Below are 15,429 nucleotides of genomic sequence, written 5' to 3'. Positions count from 1 at the left end.
GCACACACACACACACACACATTGCATTTCTTGCATCGGTTTGATATTGTGACGGAGGCGAGATGCAGGTGAAGGATATATTTACAGAATATTGACAAAGAAAGCTACGGCAAGAGATGTCTGAACCGGCCCACGTGGCAAGCACCATCATCGTCGTCTTCGTCGCTCTGCGAAGCACCGCGTTCGTCCATGTACGGATCGCTCCGTAACAATATTTACCAGCAAACAATGGTAATCACGTCAATACTACGTGATCGACCCGCGTGATCCAAGAGAAACCACTGCACCTATATACAGGTGTATAGACGGTGCACCAGCGAGACATGAGGCTGGTGAGCCGGGCGGGTCTTTTTCAAGCATTCGGCGGCATCGACGAAGGACGCCATCGCAATCCTTTCGATTGACAAAGAAGAGACCAATATATTCTACCGTGCTGATCCCTGTTTTCCTTACTATCGTTATTATAACTTCAAATTTATTCGCGTCTACAGCAATCAGGGAACCTATCTTTAATTATATTTATGCCTCTCTTTAAATAATTTCATTCGGACACTCGAAAATGCATTCATCTATCCGTCTGGTCTGACTTCTCAACTACAGATCATCGTTTGTTCCGTTTTACCTTTTCCAGTTCCTCATACTTTCCTGAAATTATCTAGGCGCACAATCGCAGGATTCTTGGCCCGTCACCCATTATAGGCGCCTGCCATTTGTTTTGAAGGATCATCATCATCATCATCATCATCTTCTTCTTCTTCACCATCCCCATTATCATCTCCTTCTGTGAAAGTGTTTGGAACAATTATGAGGGAATGGCCAGGCAGTGCGGCGTACGCCTGCTTTCCGTATATACCGTTCGTGTGCGCCGCTTTGTTCAGCAGGGTATGCTACTTCCTACAATGAACAACTTGACTACACTTTTCTTGTTTTTCGAGAATGAGCAAAGAATGGAATTGTCTACCACTGTCTTAGATTCCTGTTGCATAGACAAGTTTGATGACAGTGTGATGAAATACTTTTATAAAATATGCATTTCGTGAATATCATGCGGGCATTCGTATAATGTTCTAAAATGTATCCTGAGGTGTTTACGTATAGCTTGTTACGCGCATCATCACTGCCACAGTGACAATTCATTTCCTATTTAATTTTACTTCAGTATTGAACATTGTGTGCAAATTCGTTGTACGTCCTTTTACGGTCAACAGTATATGGAAATTAAAAAAATAATAAGCGCGCGGATGCCCTACGAGCGATCATTTTAAAGCTGAGCACCTATAGTTTTAAAGCACCCCCCCCTCCCAATTTGTCGCCCATTGCGAGCATCATTTAATGTAAACTGACGCGAAAGAAACAGGTTCAGCGTTCAACGTCCACTCTTGCCACGAGAGGATGCTTTATAAGGAAAAAAAAAAAGGACGCGGGGACGCAATACGGGTGGCGACGCCATCTCGAAGTTCCCGCACCAGCACAGCGTGACGTCACAGATTTCGAGGACGTCTGCTCGGGTCTAGGTAACATTATCCCAAAGCAGTACGGACTAAACTGCATTCTAAGGAAGCCGAAGAGCGGAACTGGCATGTTTTAATGACATTTACGGCGCCATAACGATTCAAATGAAATGAAATACTTCCAAATCCGTCACGTCTCACTGACGTACGGACAACTGGTTACGGTAATGGAAGTTTCGCCTTCATTTTACACCTTCTAGTATTCGACCCATTACCGCGAAACTGACGAAAGTACAGTGTTCTGAAAGAATACCTTATCAGTCTGAACTAACCTAAGTGCTTCCTTCCAGTGTCCACATAACTGTTCTGGTCGAGAAGACGCTGCGGGAGGCTGTAACAACCGAAGCCAGCGGCATAGCGGCTCGCTGATACTTGAGCTAAGGGAAACGATAAGGCACACATACATCCTCTGTAGCGTTTATTCTTTATCTTCGCCGTCTCCCAGGCAACCAAGTATAGAGCGCGGGCGCAAAGTCGCCACTGACATAAAGGCCCTCTATATAAGACCAGAGGCGCGCCGAGTTCCCGGCGATAAATCCGTTTACTACTGAAGACACCGTCAGGGAAGGGCCCAGAGGGGAGGGCCACAGGGAATACAAAGCGTGGCGGGGCCCCCCCGGGAGCCGGAGGAGCTCTCTTTTTCAGCCCGAGGTTCGTCCGACGCAAACCACCCGTGGCAAAAAAAAACTTACCTTGGACTCTGAAACGCCGTGTTACATACACTCGCGTAAACCCCTCCTTTCTGTAAACACGAAACAAGGGACCCGCTGTTCGCGCTTTTAGGAGCGAAGAAAGGTCTTTTTTTTTTTTTGTCGAGCTTGACTCTCGCTTTAAGTAAGCAAACGAAAATACTCCAGATCCGTGCACGCGCGCTTGCACTCGCTGAGTCACGCATACACAGCAGTATACAGCAAGATGGGACGAACGCTCGGTTATAAACTGGAAGTTCATTATAAACCAACAAAGCACTTAAGCGCACGAGCCCTCTTAAGAATGTGTTTACAAAAATCTGGAGTGAATTAAGTGAACTGCGCGACGTAGACTGAGACATTGATGGGTGCGTCGTGAAGCACGCGCGCAAATATACAAAGTCATGCTACAGCTCGGTGTATATGAGCCTGTACACGTACGCCCGCCAGAATGAAACGTGAAGAGGTCGGACCACGTTACTTCCCATCCCCAACTCACCAGTGTGCTTTTTCTATTATTTTTTTATCTCACACTTCACTCTATAGTCATGCCACGGGGCTCCGAGACTTGAGGAGCGTGTTTATTAACGGTTACGCCAAGTTAGCTGGACAGAAACTGCAAGCAACTATAGAAACTCGAAAAGTCACGCACTACTAGATGCGTTTTAGCTAGTGTTGGCGTAGGACTTAATGCAACAGCACACAACTAACTGGGCCGTGTCCTTTGTACTTGCATGAGAACGGTTCATTCCAGTAATTTCCAGTAATCTTTGCGTAGAAAAAATTTCGAGCCTCAACTGTTCTGTTTCGAGGGTCGTTACAAAAGCAACACCAGCAGGTCGAGGGTTTCGCTCGCTGCGGCAACCTGTAGCCGCCGCCCCAGACTACGTCCGGATCACGCAAGTCGCAGTCGAGAGCAGCAGACACGCGCGTACGATGCGCGAAAGAAAACGAAACAAAAAATTCCACTCACCGGCAGAAGGGGGCGCACCCGTTCCTTCACGCAATCGGGAAGCCTGCACACAGGGGAGAGGAAACAACGGCGCCACGCTCGATCACTGACACCCCGCGCACACACAGAGAGGCGAGAAAACACAGCGAGTTTCATTAGGGAGCCACTTTCCCCTGACCGCTCTTTCGCAGGGCGAATAATGAAAACAAGCACCCCACGCTCTCCGCCCACTTCCCTGCCCTGCGCCTGTTCGAGTTATTTTCTTCCTAACCTTTCGTCGGGTAGCTCACCGAGAAGTAATATCTATAGACACATGTCGCGGCAGCGGAACGCCATGAAAACGTGACCCTCTTGTAGTAACTTTGATGATGATGATGATGATGATGACGACGACGACGACGATACCGACATCGAATACTGTGGCACATACCAAAAAAAAAAAAAAAAAGGAAACTTCACCAACGATCACGACGCTCCCTAATGCGAAATTTGAGCGCAGCTCTATACGTGTTTTCATTTCGCGATATATTCGCTCATGCAAACGATTTCTCATGCGGCATGTTCCAAACGGAGCGAAGTGTGGCGCTACTGCCTCGCTAATAGGCAGATCGCAAAAGGCAGCGCGTGGCTGATGCGTGGACGCGATTGAAAGTAGCCCCCGCAGACAGACATCTGCATATGCAGCGCTTTGGTAAACCGATAACGCGTAGAGTGCCCCGACGCGCGCCGCCGCGAACGGAGCGGAGGCGAGCAACCGCATCGAGGCACCCTAACGACAAGCGCTACCCTGGCGCCATCCCGTAGCCCTCGCCGCCATAGTCCGACTTGAGCAGCATTATACACTTTTCTTCTCACACTTCAGCCACCCTCCTCCGTTTCCCGCCTCACGGTCCCGCTGCGCCCTCCTCCTCGCGCTATCTTCGCTCTCGCCGTCTTTCATCGCCCGCTGCCCTCCGCGTTGGCTCTCTACTTTCTGTATACTCGTTCGCTCGGTTACGAGGTACGACACCGACACTCGCCGCAATACCGAGTGCCTAAAAGCTGCGCTCTGAAAAAATTTCTCCGACAATTACCATACTCCGTAATGCGAGTTTGAGCGCAGGTGCATAGGTGTTTTGAACTCACGATATATTGTGGCAAAGAATTTGATTCTGAACTCGGTTATCTCGGTGGCGGTGCTGAGCCTCTGCTCGGGCAGCACGTTTAGCAGCAGCGGCAGACGAAGCATTTCCACCGGTTGCGTCGCTCATTGTTCAGAAAGAAAGGGAACACGGGAACGCGTGGCTCGTGCAGAGCGCATTCTCTATACTGGCGGCGCCGCCGCAGGCGAAGTAGCGCATGCGCAATGGGTCCGAAGCCTACGCCAGCGCTGTTTCCGCGTTCGTCGCGTGCATGGTTGCCGCCGGCAACTCCGCTTTCCTCTTAACCCTTTCGCCACACCTTCCTCCGCTTTCGACCTAAAGGTTCCGCTGCACCCTCCTCTCCGCTTTCCTCCTCGTGCCTCTCTTGCCGCTTTTTTCATCGCCGCTTCGCTCCGCGTTCGCTCTCATCTTTTGCTGTGTTTGTTCGCTGGGATACAAGTGGCGCCGACGTTCGCCGCAGTAACAGGCATTTAAGTGCTGCTCTCTAAAACAACACTAAGCGTACAACCCATCAAGAAACCAACCGTCGAGCAATGGTTATCCCGGCTGGCCATCCCCCACATTGACAAGGCGAGCCTATAGTGAACAGGACGCGGCGGACGGCCAGGGCGCACGGCGTCCTGGTCTCAGGACGCCGCCCGCTTAGCGTGAAGGCGTCGCCTGCCCGTTTGATAAATTTTATTATTACTACTACTACTACTACTACTACTACCACTACTACTACTACTACTACAAAGGGGAACAGGCCGGGAATCAGGCGACGCAGGCGTTATATGTCATTACAACAGTCTTGCAAAGTTCAATAAATGAAATGAGGGAGAGCACGAAATACGATGATTGCCAGCTGATGCGGGTGAAATCAAATGTGTGTTTGAATTAAGGGGAATAAAGAAAACTACCATACGGACACAGAACGAAACGAATAATAATACAGTGATTTCGTCAGTGCACCAAAATCTGAGCGAACTGAGAGGTGTGTACACGCTCGAAATTTATGTGAATTGCGCGCGCAATCATTCGATAAGGCGGAGAGAAGCGCAACACTGCAGCTGTTCAGTCAGTCTGCTCTTGCCACCAGCACTTAGATTTAGCGTGCGTATTTGTTACTCAAGAGAGGCATCTACGTTCTGCGCATGCGCATTTAGCTCGCGCAAGATCTCTACGTACGCAGTTTCTACGTACTGGGAACTAGAACTGCCTCTTGAAATCAGCAGGACACGTACGCATTCACGTTAGCAATGCAACACGTACGAGACCGCGCGCACGCGCACGCAAACAGACAAACACAGACACAAGAATATCAGAAATATCAAAAATATCAGAAAAAACAGGCACACACAGACACAAAAATATCAGAAATCGTGCGCACGCGTATGCGGTTCGCGTGTTTTATGGCGCACTTACGGTTTCATTCATCATCGTCCCCTGCCGATATAAGCTGGCCAAAAGCAGGTCGAAGGCCTCCTCACCGAGAGACCTTTAATTACTCCGTCATGCGTCACCAAGTCCGTCTATGCAGCCGCCAATCCATAAATCCGATCATCCCAACTAATCCTCCGCTGCCCTCAAAGGCGGCTCCCTGGCCTCCCTTCGGCGGCCATCCTGCAGCTGCAGTCGACCAACGGTTATCCGTTCAACGTATTAAAGCAGCATTGACGTCACATTATCGACTCGTCATTTCAATTTACTCATTTATTTATTGATTTTTGCGCTGTAGAAAGTCCCAACCCCCGAAATGCTATATAAGAAGAAAGACTGAGAAGCGTTAGCTACGGCCTTTATAATATTTTGCGATAATTCTCGTTTCAACGAACCGCTTTCGACACCCAGCTGTTGGATGCGTCGTGACGTCATGTGACAACAGCCCAGCTAGCTCCGTTCCTGCAACCCTCTGGCACACGCGAGCGCCCCAGCGAGGAGAAAGGCGCGCAACATTCTTGTTTATATCTAAGCAAGATCGTTGTACCTATAGCCTAGCTTCTACACGACGTCCAAGCGCGTCCTGCGGGACCACAATAATGTTTTCCAGTCCAGTCCAGTCAACAAATTACTACACGACGTCAGCTGTGCCATGACGTCCCGGTAACGTCGCCGACGCCGAGTCCGTCAGATCGATACCGATTTCAGGATCAAATTAAATAAGATTCTTGAAATTGTTTTCACAACCTGCAGTACTTGCAAAGTGCCGTCCTTTTCCGTGTGAGAACCATGCGATATAGCGTTTCTTTAACACGCGTGTCAGTATTGCATTTATTTAGTTATTCTCCCCCAGAGCATACAGGAAGCACTGCAGATGCAGGTGCTAACACATCATCCGCAATAACGTACACAGCAAAATTAAGACACAATAGAAGAAAAGCTGTGATAAAGCGATTACTGATGGTGATGACGCCTCCAAAACATGGCTCGTACCTACTATAGGGTGTTAAGAACGGTCAGCTGCAGCGCAAGTTTTGCCGGTCAGTTTCGACAGTGGCGGCAACCTTCCTTGGCGTTACGCTCTAGCCTCGTCGCCGTTGTGACTGAATGAGTTCGGCGGGCCAACTATTGTTACCGAACTCCCCAACGCGGACCTGATCTGCTATGAGTGAGGGAGTTGCCGCGGGAACGTCGTCGGACACCCCTTCCCACGCGCCGACCAAGACGCAAGACAAAGGCTACCCGGGCGCACTGCGCGGGTCGGCTCCGACTTCTACGAAGCCCCTCTGACGTCGGCTCCGGACCGTGCACCTGTGTGTGCGTGCGCGTGTGTGTGTGTAAACCGTCCCGCGGAGAGGCGGCGTGTTTACGATGACTGGATGAACGTTTCCGCCACCTTGGAATCGGGGGAGGACCGAGTGTTTAAAAACCGCTGTTGTGCGGATGCTCAGGACACTTTCTTAAGCAGTCACGTTAGACTGAGACATTCTCTCAAGCAGTCGTGTTAGACTGACGTACTTTCTCTCGCATTCATGCTAGACTGATGAACTGCATGTAAATACTGTAAATAAACCCATATTCCTCGTTCTCGATGAGAAGCCCTTCCCTTCCCTTCATCAACGTCCTCAGCGTGGATAAGTTGGACGACGGCATGGGCCAGCTACCTTCGAATTCATGCCGGACTCCAATCTTTACAACGGGTTACGAGCGATGGGATTGAGCCCCCAATCCTGACAAGGGTGAAAGGGCCAAGAATCCAGGGGTTGTAAGGACAGCTAATTATTTAAAAAAAAATTAAATCAGCTCGACAAGATGAAATTGCCAATAAAAGAGCATTGTGTAACTGAGAAGCGAGACCAGATGAATGACCGAATATACTTGAAAATATATCGCTTGCGCACCTCCTTCACTGTATACGTCAAAATCTCCGCGCAAAAATCTACTACATGCCTTTTGTTGCGTCCAACGGTAATGTCGCAGGCGCCATTACGTAACAGCACCCGCGCGGGCTCGAAGAATCCTCGAAACGTTACAGTGAGCGCCAGGCGCCACCGCGATGAGCACCAGCGCCTACGGAGCGGCGACCACCGTCGCGGTCGTTGAAGTCCTGGCTGGAAGAACACGTGCCTGTTCTTCTCGCCCGACGGAGACGATGTTTACGAGACCCGAGGGGTGTATATACACCCGTCATCACGCCTAGCTCTCACGCCCTATCGCCGGGCTTCGGTCCCGAGCGAAAGCTCGCTGCCTGGTCACGTGATGGCCGAAAAGGCCGCGAAACAGCGGCAGCCAGGCAACCCCTCCAGACTAGCTAGCCTAGAGGGTGTTGAGCCAGCCCAGTTTACCGTACATGAAAAAGACACTGCTCCTTATTTGTGGTGGTATTCCATCCGGCAGAACACCAGGTGATTATGTTTTACATCAATAAATTCTGTCGCTTGTGGTAGGCAACTGGATTACAGTTGCCTACCATAGCGTTGTGTCCACGTCTTGCCATCGTCTCTCGTCCATTTTCGTGCGCTAAAAAACCTCAGTTATGGAATACCAACACACCCTAACCTACGCTCGTTCAGATTACAGTTGCCATGTGGACATGTCTCATCCTATCAAGGCGAGTTTGCCCAAATAGAAAGCATAAGGGCCCAAGAAGCCGCGGTGTGTATCCAATGTGAACTCTTGTGCTCTCATGGTTTCTTCTTTTTTTTTTATCCTGAGCTCTTTCTTTACCGCTGGAAATGCATTCACTGTCGGTGCATTTATGTTTTAACGTGTTATCTCAAGACGTAGTAGTCGGAAAGTCTACTGCGATGCATAAGGTATATAGCTTCATCACTGGTATATTGAGTGGACGTAGAACAATCATGATTGCTCAGACTATCTTTCAAAATTCTTGCGTTAAACTTTTTAAGAACCCCTCGAGGAACAGAAATAAAAGTCATAATTTCCATTTTTAGTATGAATACTGAAAGTAAAAAATAAGCTGAATTATACATAACATGCACCTGCTTCCTAAAGTTCCAACATTTATAAATCAGATCAAGCAAAAAATTATTATGCAGATTTTTTGGAGTCAATACTAACCATAGCGATGCCCACGCTATGCGGGAAAGCAGTTGCTTCCCAAATGTGAAAGCGGGTAAGTTATTATACAGGGAGCACTTGTTCTAACTCCTTTCAGCAGTCTACATTTCAGCAACGGAGCCTATATTTCCCTCCGTTCTTTCGGCTCCCGAAGCAATGTTTGTCAGGTCACTCCTCACACTTGACTATTGCGTTGGATCATCTTTTCTATGCAAACAAGCTGGTTTAGTGGGCGTACGATTGACACTGGAGCCTCCATATGCTTTGTTCAGTCGCTGTGCAGCGCGGCAAAGTAATATGGAGTACTGCACAATACTGCACAGTAATCAATAAGGGCACTTGCACAGGCGCTGTTCAAAATGTAGGAGATCAGACAAATATTCAAGCTTCGGTCGACCGTCGGTCTGAAATCGACTGCGTGCTCTTGGGAGAGTGAAACCCCCCCCCCCCCCCCCCCACACACACACACACGGCTGCAATGATTGCTCGTAATAATTTGTACATACGCTGTCGAAGCTCGGATGAGCGAGAGAGTAAGAACAAATTGAGCCACGGAACCGTTGTTTGAGACGTCGGTTAAATTGCCTATCGCCGCATCGAAAAATTAACAGCCCGAGATATGCTGCTCTGTCTTCATTGCTGCGCTCATTTAAAGGTTACGTTGACCATCCGAACAAAAATTAAGCTCAAATTTTGCGTCTCTTCATTAAAGAAGTGCAAGGAGCACTGGAGGCTAGTTTCGACGATAGCTCCAGTAAAAGTTTCATTATTTCAGACTCCCCAATCTGCCTGAAAGTGTCAAACTTGACAAATAGTTTAAGCTCAGTCGGCATTTCAGTCTGTGTCTGATGTTGCCAGTACAATTCCATCGGAAATGTTTAACAACGCGCAGCAAAAGAGTTGATCAAATTGATCGATTTCTACAGGCGCGGTTGCAAAAGAGTTAACACAGTTGGAGTTGGCAGGAACAAGATTAGGGGATCGGAAATCGCTAAGAGAGGATTTCGTCATGCAGTGGACATGATAAGAAAGAGAAATAATGAAAGAAAGGAAGACGAAATGAAGGAAGGCAGGCAACTCCGACCAACAAGATAAAACGCACTCGCACAAACTTTGATCTCTTAACCCTTTCCGGGAGCGCAGACTCGACACGTCAACATCCGACACGCACGCGGTTTTCTTGTTCGGTATTTGAAACTTGAATGCCTTTTACGTTCAACTGACAGCGTCTCGCTATAGGGCGAAGAGATATCGGCGAGCGAATGGATGAATAAGTAAAGCGGAGGCAGCGCTCCAGAGCATCGGAAACGGAAGGAGCAGCTGTTTCCGTATAGCCGGAAGTCGTCTGCTCCTCTCAGACAAAAGAAAAAAAAAAGAGTGCGTCCGCTACAGCCCCATCAGAAAGTTTCTCCTTCGTCTAGTGATTCCGTTCTGTTATTTACTTTCCGTCCGGGGTCCAACATGTGCCCAACAAAGAGTGGCTGAGCGGCGAACTTGGAGAACTCGTTGATGTCTAGCTTACCCTGTTCGTTGGTATATTTCGACACAACAGGCGTCATCGCGAAATCTGCGCATCTGTATTCCGCTTGGTGTAGTCCCTTTCTTCGTCTCGTGTGTTTTTTGCGGACTTCCCAAATAATGAAGCACCAGCTGGCCTACACCCACACACAACTATGTATTCCAGTTTTCATGGCGCTATGAGGTGACTTCTGGTTGGGTTCCCTCCGCAAAGCAGTTTCTGCGGAGAACCCGGGTCCCCTAGGCCTACGATGAGGGGTTGCAGATATGCAGAACCGGATCCTCGGTACCCTTACTATACCAACGAGCTTTGGGAGAGAGCCTTGGCCAGCTCCGACCTCGACGGTCAGCAACGGCTGATCGCGAAGGCCAAGGACGCGGCCCGAGCTCACCGCCTTCTGGAATGAGGACGCCTCTCCAAAAGCTACATTCGCATAATAAAGATGTTTACTCTCTCTCTCTCTCTCTCTCTCTCTCTCTCTCTCTCTCTCATGGTGCTCTTACAATGCCGCACACTTTCCTGTTCTCCACGAATAGTTGATTATAAGCTACCGCGATCGCCGGTGTTTCCGATGTTCTTGCATGATTATTTCTTAAATTTTCTTCCTTATTTTGTTTTTCTTCAGGGCTACAAAGACGCCGCCTCTCTTTCCCAATTCGCGCGCACTGCTTTGATGAGGAGAGAAAAATAGGAATGAATTAAAGGTGTACACTTCTTTAACCATCCTCAAGCACGTTCAAAGCTTGTAACCTTCCAAAATGTTTGCTAGGATTTGTCCTTCACGTATGAAACGCAAAAAGGAAAACAAGGAAAGAGAAAAGGAAGAAAAAGAAAGAAAAGAGAAATGTTTCTGAATTTAGCATCGACGCTTGAAAGGAAGAGTGGGTACGTGTCGCATGTCGAAGGCGACAACAACAAAGGAAGCACGTAGGCTGGAAATGAAAGATCACGCACTGAGTGGCGTCTATAGTACTTTTCTCAAATTCGACGTGACTCCATAAATAAAGAAACAAAAGAGAAAAGAAACATGCGGATCTAACGAAATATCGGAGTGTAAATGACGCGAAGCTTGTTTGAGTTTGCGAAGTACAGCAGCAGTGGCGCGAACGACACTACAGCTCAGCCTCGTCGACTGAAGCTGTCGTGATGCCCCCTAGCGGGTATGCGGTATGCTCGTCTAGGGAAGAATGGTGATGACAAGTGTATGCACAGTGAAGTGAGACACGTATATAAATGCATTTAATGTTGCGTAACTATTGTGTTCGCAGTGGCACACCCATTCCGTGGGATCGGTCAAGAATGGGAACTTGTACATGTCCACCGAAGAGTGAGTGAGTAAGTGAGTGAGTGAGTGAGTGAGTGAGTGAGTGAGTGAGTGAGTGAGTGAGTGAGTGAGCGTGCGAGCGTGCGTGCGTGCGTGCGTGCGCATTTTGCGCATTTCGCCGGGGGCGAAATGCAAGAATGCCCGTGGTCAAAATTAATGCGGAGTCCGCCAACAAGGCATGCCTCATAATCGAAATCGTGGATTTGGCACGTGAAACCCCAAGATATTTTTTTTTTGCTGTCTAACAAAGAAACGGAACGATGTGGCGCAGTAGGTGGAGAGCCAAATTTAAACACTGGGAGAATAGCAAGAAAGAAAATCACTCCTAAAGCATGCTCACCACGCGAACACATAAAAGCGAAAATGAGGTGAAAGATTCGTGAAACAAAAGACCTACCATATAGACTGATTGAGAAGAGTTTCACTTGCATGGTACAACACTCGGTGTAACTAACACAGGTTCGCTGTTCGACCATTTTCCTGGACTGGAAGGGGCGGTGATTTTTTTGTTCTTGTTTATTGGATAGTGTTAGGATCGGCCTGCAGGGGTACTGCTCTGCAAAGCTATTTCAGCCCGCTGCACGTGCTTCGATCGACCCGCGGTGCTGGCGCCCTTCGGAGAACCAGTTAGGACGACAGCGCTAACCGACCATGAACTTCCATCGGAGAACTGCAGATACGGCAGCGTTAATCCACCATGCGCCTCGTTCGGAGAATCAGTGACGGCAGCAGGGCGGGCCACGTTTGGCGCCCAACGTATTGTTGGTTGATTTGCCGGGTCTTCATGTTCTCTCTCGGCAGCAAGAGCTTCCCTAACAAAAGGGCGCTTTGCGGTACGTGGGCCCCAGGATTCGTCACAGTCTGCTGACACTCGTGGCGACTACAGGAGAAAAACAGCTCTGGAATTCAGAGGCGCAAGACAATGGGCAACCGGCGACCGCGCTGCGGGGGTCAGCTCGGGGAACCGACGCGCCTTTCAAGACTCAAGATAATGGGCAAGCGGCGGGTCGACTGCGCTGACGTTTGACACTGCGAATCGGCGGTGAACTGCAGTTTTTACCTCACCTAGGGATCTAGGGAGCACGGAGTGTTTACAAGCGGCTGTTTGTCGCTGCTAGTGTGCTCGCCAGTGTGTTCGCGCTCGTTTGCTGCAAGCTTCGTCTTGCGTGGTCCATTTGGGAGCCACTCTAGACTGTCGATGTATCTCTTGTTTAAAATGTAAATAGTGTAAATAAACCCTGTACGCCTAGTTCCTCCCAAGTTCCTCTACGACCTACAACCCTTACAAATGGTGGCAGCGGCGAGATCGTCCGACAACTCTTACAACTGTAAGCCAGCGGTGGGATCGTCTGACAACTCTAGTAATAGGCATAATAAATACCTGTGCTAACCATGAATTCAGAAAATACTTGCGATAAGTTACCAGGCGAGCTTCAGCGCATCATCTCGTGAGAGCTGGCGGGCGGCAACGCGTGCACTTCGTCGCGCTCAACGAGATTCGGTGTGAACGCGTCCGTTTTGTCGCCGATTTCTGCGCGTGGCTCCTCGCGCGAGAGAACGTTCCTTGCGATGCGATATCTTAAACAACAGTTCACCCTTTAGTATGTACTTGATTTTGTTAGCATGATTCGTCTTCGCCGTTCTATTATTGCCGCGGCTTGGTCTTTCAGGTCTCCTTACAACGCAAAAAAAAAAAAGAAGTTTCGCTGGTTACGGGTATTACCCATCCTGCCTCCACCCCCTCCAACTCCCCGTCAAAAAAATTTAGCCACGGATCCTTGATCACCCCCGAAATCATCTGCATCGTCGCGCTCCTTTAAGCGTATATTGGTTACGCTCGAATCAACCCAAGATTGTTTTAAGATCACTCGCGCGCTAATCGACGAGCGCGTACCTTCAGCGTCTACTTTGATCGCGAACTTTTTGATCGCGAATGCGAGTACTCTTTTTATTTGTTTATTTTTCTTATTTCGGAACTCCGCTTTAGAAGTTCAGTAAATCGCACGGGTAACGATTCTTGTGGTCAAAAAATAAAAAATATATATAAACAAGGACGGAGGGAGGGCGTTTAATCATGACGGTATGGCACTCTCCTGCGGCCAAAAGCGGAGTCCACCGTTCCTTCCAACACCGCGAACTCTAGCGGAAAACGGCTGGCGGGGAAATTTCGGGAAAAATAAGAGCGACCACGCCACCACGATTAAGCTAAAACATAAGAGCTCCGGGCTCCGTGGGCGGGGAAACGTGACAAATACGCCACCGCGGCAACTGCCAGACTGGCTATATATATACATATATATAGGGGAAGAAAAAGAACAAATCCCTTCCACATAGGCACCCAACTCTCCCCTTTGCGTTTTCTTTTAATACTGGCAATGCGAGAAATTTTTATTAGCCTGCAGCAGCGAGCGCCTTCACTTTCCGACGTCGGAGCTGCCTCTGCAGAGCTGCGAGCGGGAATATTAATGATTTCTATCTTGCCGACGATGGGGCATCGTCTGTTCGATCGCGATTCGATAATAGCTTTTCCGTTCGGCGAGTCCCCTACACGTGCAGCAACGCTAATACGGCGCACCACTGCGGAATCTACAGCGGGCGTGCTGAGAGTGGGAGCAGTGCGAAGAAACAGAATACAGGGCGCAGTTTTCGGAAGCGATAGCTGGGTGCTTATCGTTGCCGGGTGAGCATACATGTATATTCGTCCAAGCACTCATAGAGAGATGGTTGGAGCACTCCAAGGGGTAAAGCCGAAATCAATACTACAGCTTTCCATTCTTCTACATACAAATTTGGAGGACGCTTTTAAGTTTCGACTTTAAGAGTGGAACGCGAGAGCATTCAAAGATCCCCGACTGCATCTCACGCTTCCCGGTGTTAGGATTGGGAGCTCAATCCCATCGCTCGTAATCAGTTGTCAAGATTGGAGTCGGGAATGAATTAGAAGGTAGCTGGCCCATGCCGTCGTCCAACTTATCCACACTCAGGACGTTGTTGAAGGGAAGGACTGCTTCTCATCGAGAACGAGGAATATGGGTTTATTTACAGTATCTACATCAGGACGTTGCAGTTTATCAGTCTAGCATGACTGCGAGAGAAAGTGCACTGAGCGGCCGCACAACAGCGGTTTATAAACAGTCGGTCCTCCCTCGATCCCAAGGTGAGGGAAACGATCGACCAGTCATCGTAAACAAGTCGCCTCTCTGCGCGAGGGATTACACACACACTCACACACACACTTCTTTGCGCGAGGTTCCCGGTCCCCAACCGAGGCCAGACGGGCTTCGTAGAACTCGGGGCTTACATCAGGAGAGGTGCCTTTTATTCCCCGAGCTGACCCACGCACCCCCGCCGCGCAGAGGGTTGCCCATTGTCTTGCGTTTTGGACGGCGCGTGGGATGGGACCTCGAACTACGTTCCCTCGGGGACTCCCTCGTTCACAGCAGACCAGGTTAACGGTGGCGGGTTCAGGCACAAAGCCTACTTCGTCGCACTCATCTTAGCTCCAACGACGGAGAGTCGAGGACGCACGCATTGTTCTCCACACACAGTCGACTTAGTGACGCCGTGGCTAGAGGTTTGCGGTGGCGTTCCAGGAAAGGCGACGCCGCTCTCGCAACTGGCTGGCAAAACTTGCACCTCAGCTGGGCTGTTCTTAACACCGGCAACTGCAGCTTATGTAGCCGTAAGGTTTACCGGGAAACGCTGGCGGCTAGCGCTATCCACGAAGGCAAGCTTTGTGGTAGACAGCCGGCCTCTTGCGTGGACCGATCCCAGAGGTAGTAAAAAGCCGCG

General features: G+C 49.3%; 1 protein-coding gene across 3 annotated transcripts in view; it reads right to left on the bottom strand.

Moving 5' to 3' along the window:
- Positions 1–15,429, bottom strand: part of LOC126536992 (uncharacterized) — a 426,514-nt gene that overhangs the window by 359,596 nt on the left and 51,489 nt on the right. For all 3 annotated transcript variants that reach the window (XM_055073633.2, XM_055073634.2, XM_050184076.3), the window contains exon 2: positions 3,174–3,216. The gene's annotated coding sequence lies outside the window, so the exon portion shown is untranslated. The remainder of the gene's footprint in view (positions 1–3,173; positions 3,217–15,429) is intronic.

This window comes from Dermacentor andersoni, chromosome 4, assembly GCF_023375885.2.
Source record: "Dermacentor andersoni chromosome 4, qqDerAnde1_hic_scaffold, whole genome shotgun sequence".
Lineage (NCBI taxonomy): Eukaryota > Metazoa > Arthropoda > Arachnida > Ixodida > Ixodidae > Dermacentor > Dermacentor andersoni.
Note: the sequence above shows the minus strand (reverse complement) of the source record. Positions and strands in the feature narration are given on the sequence as shown.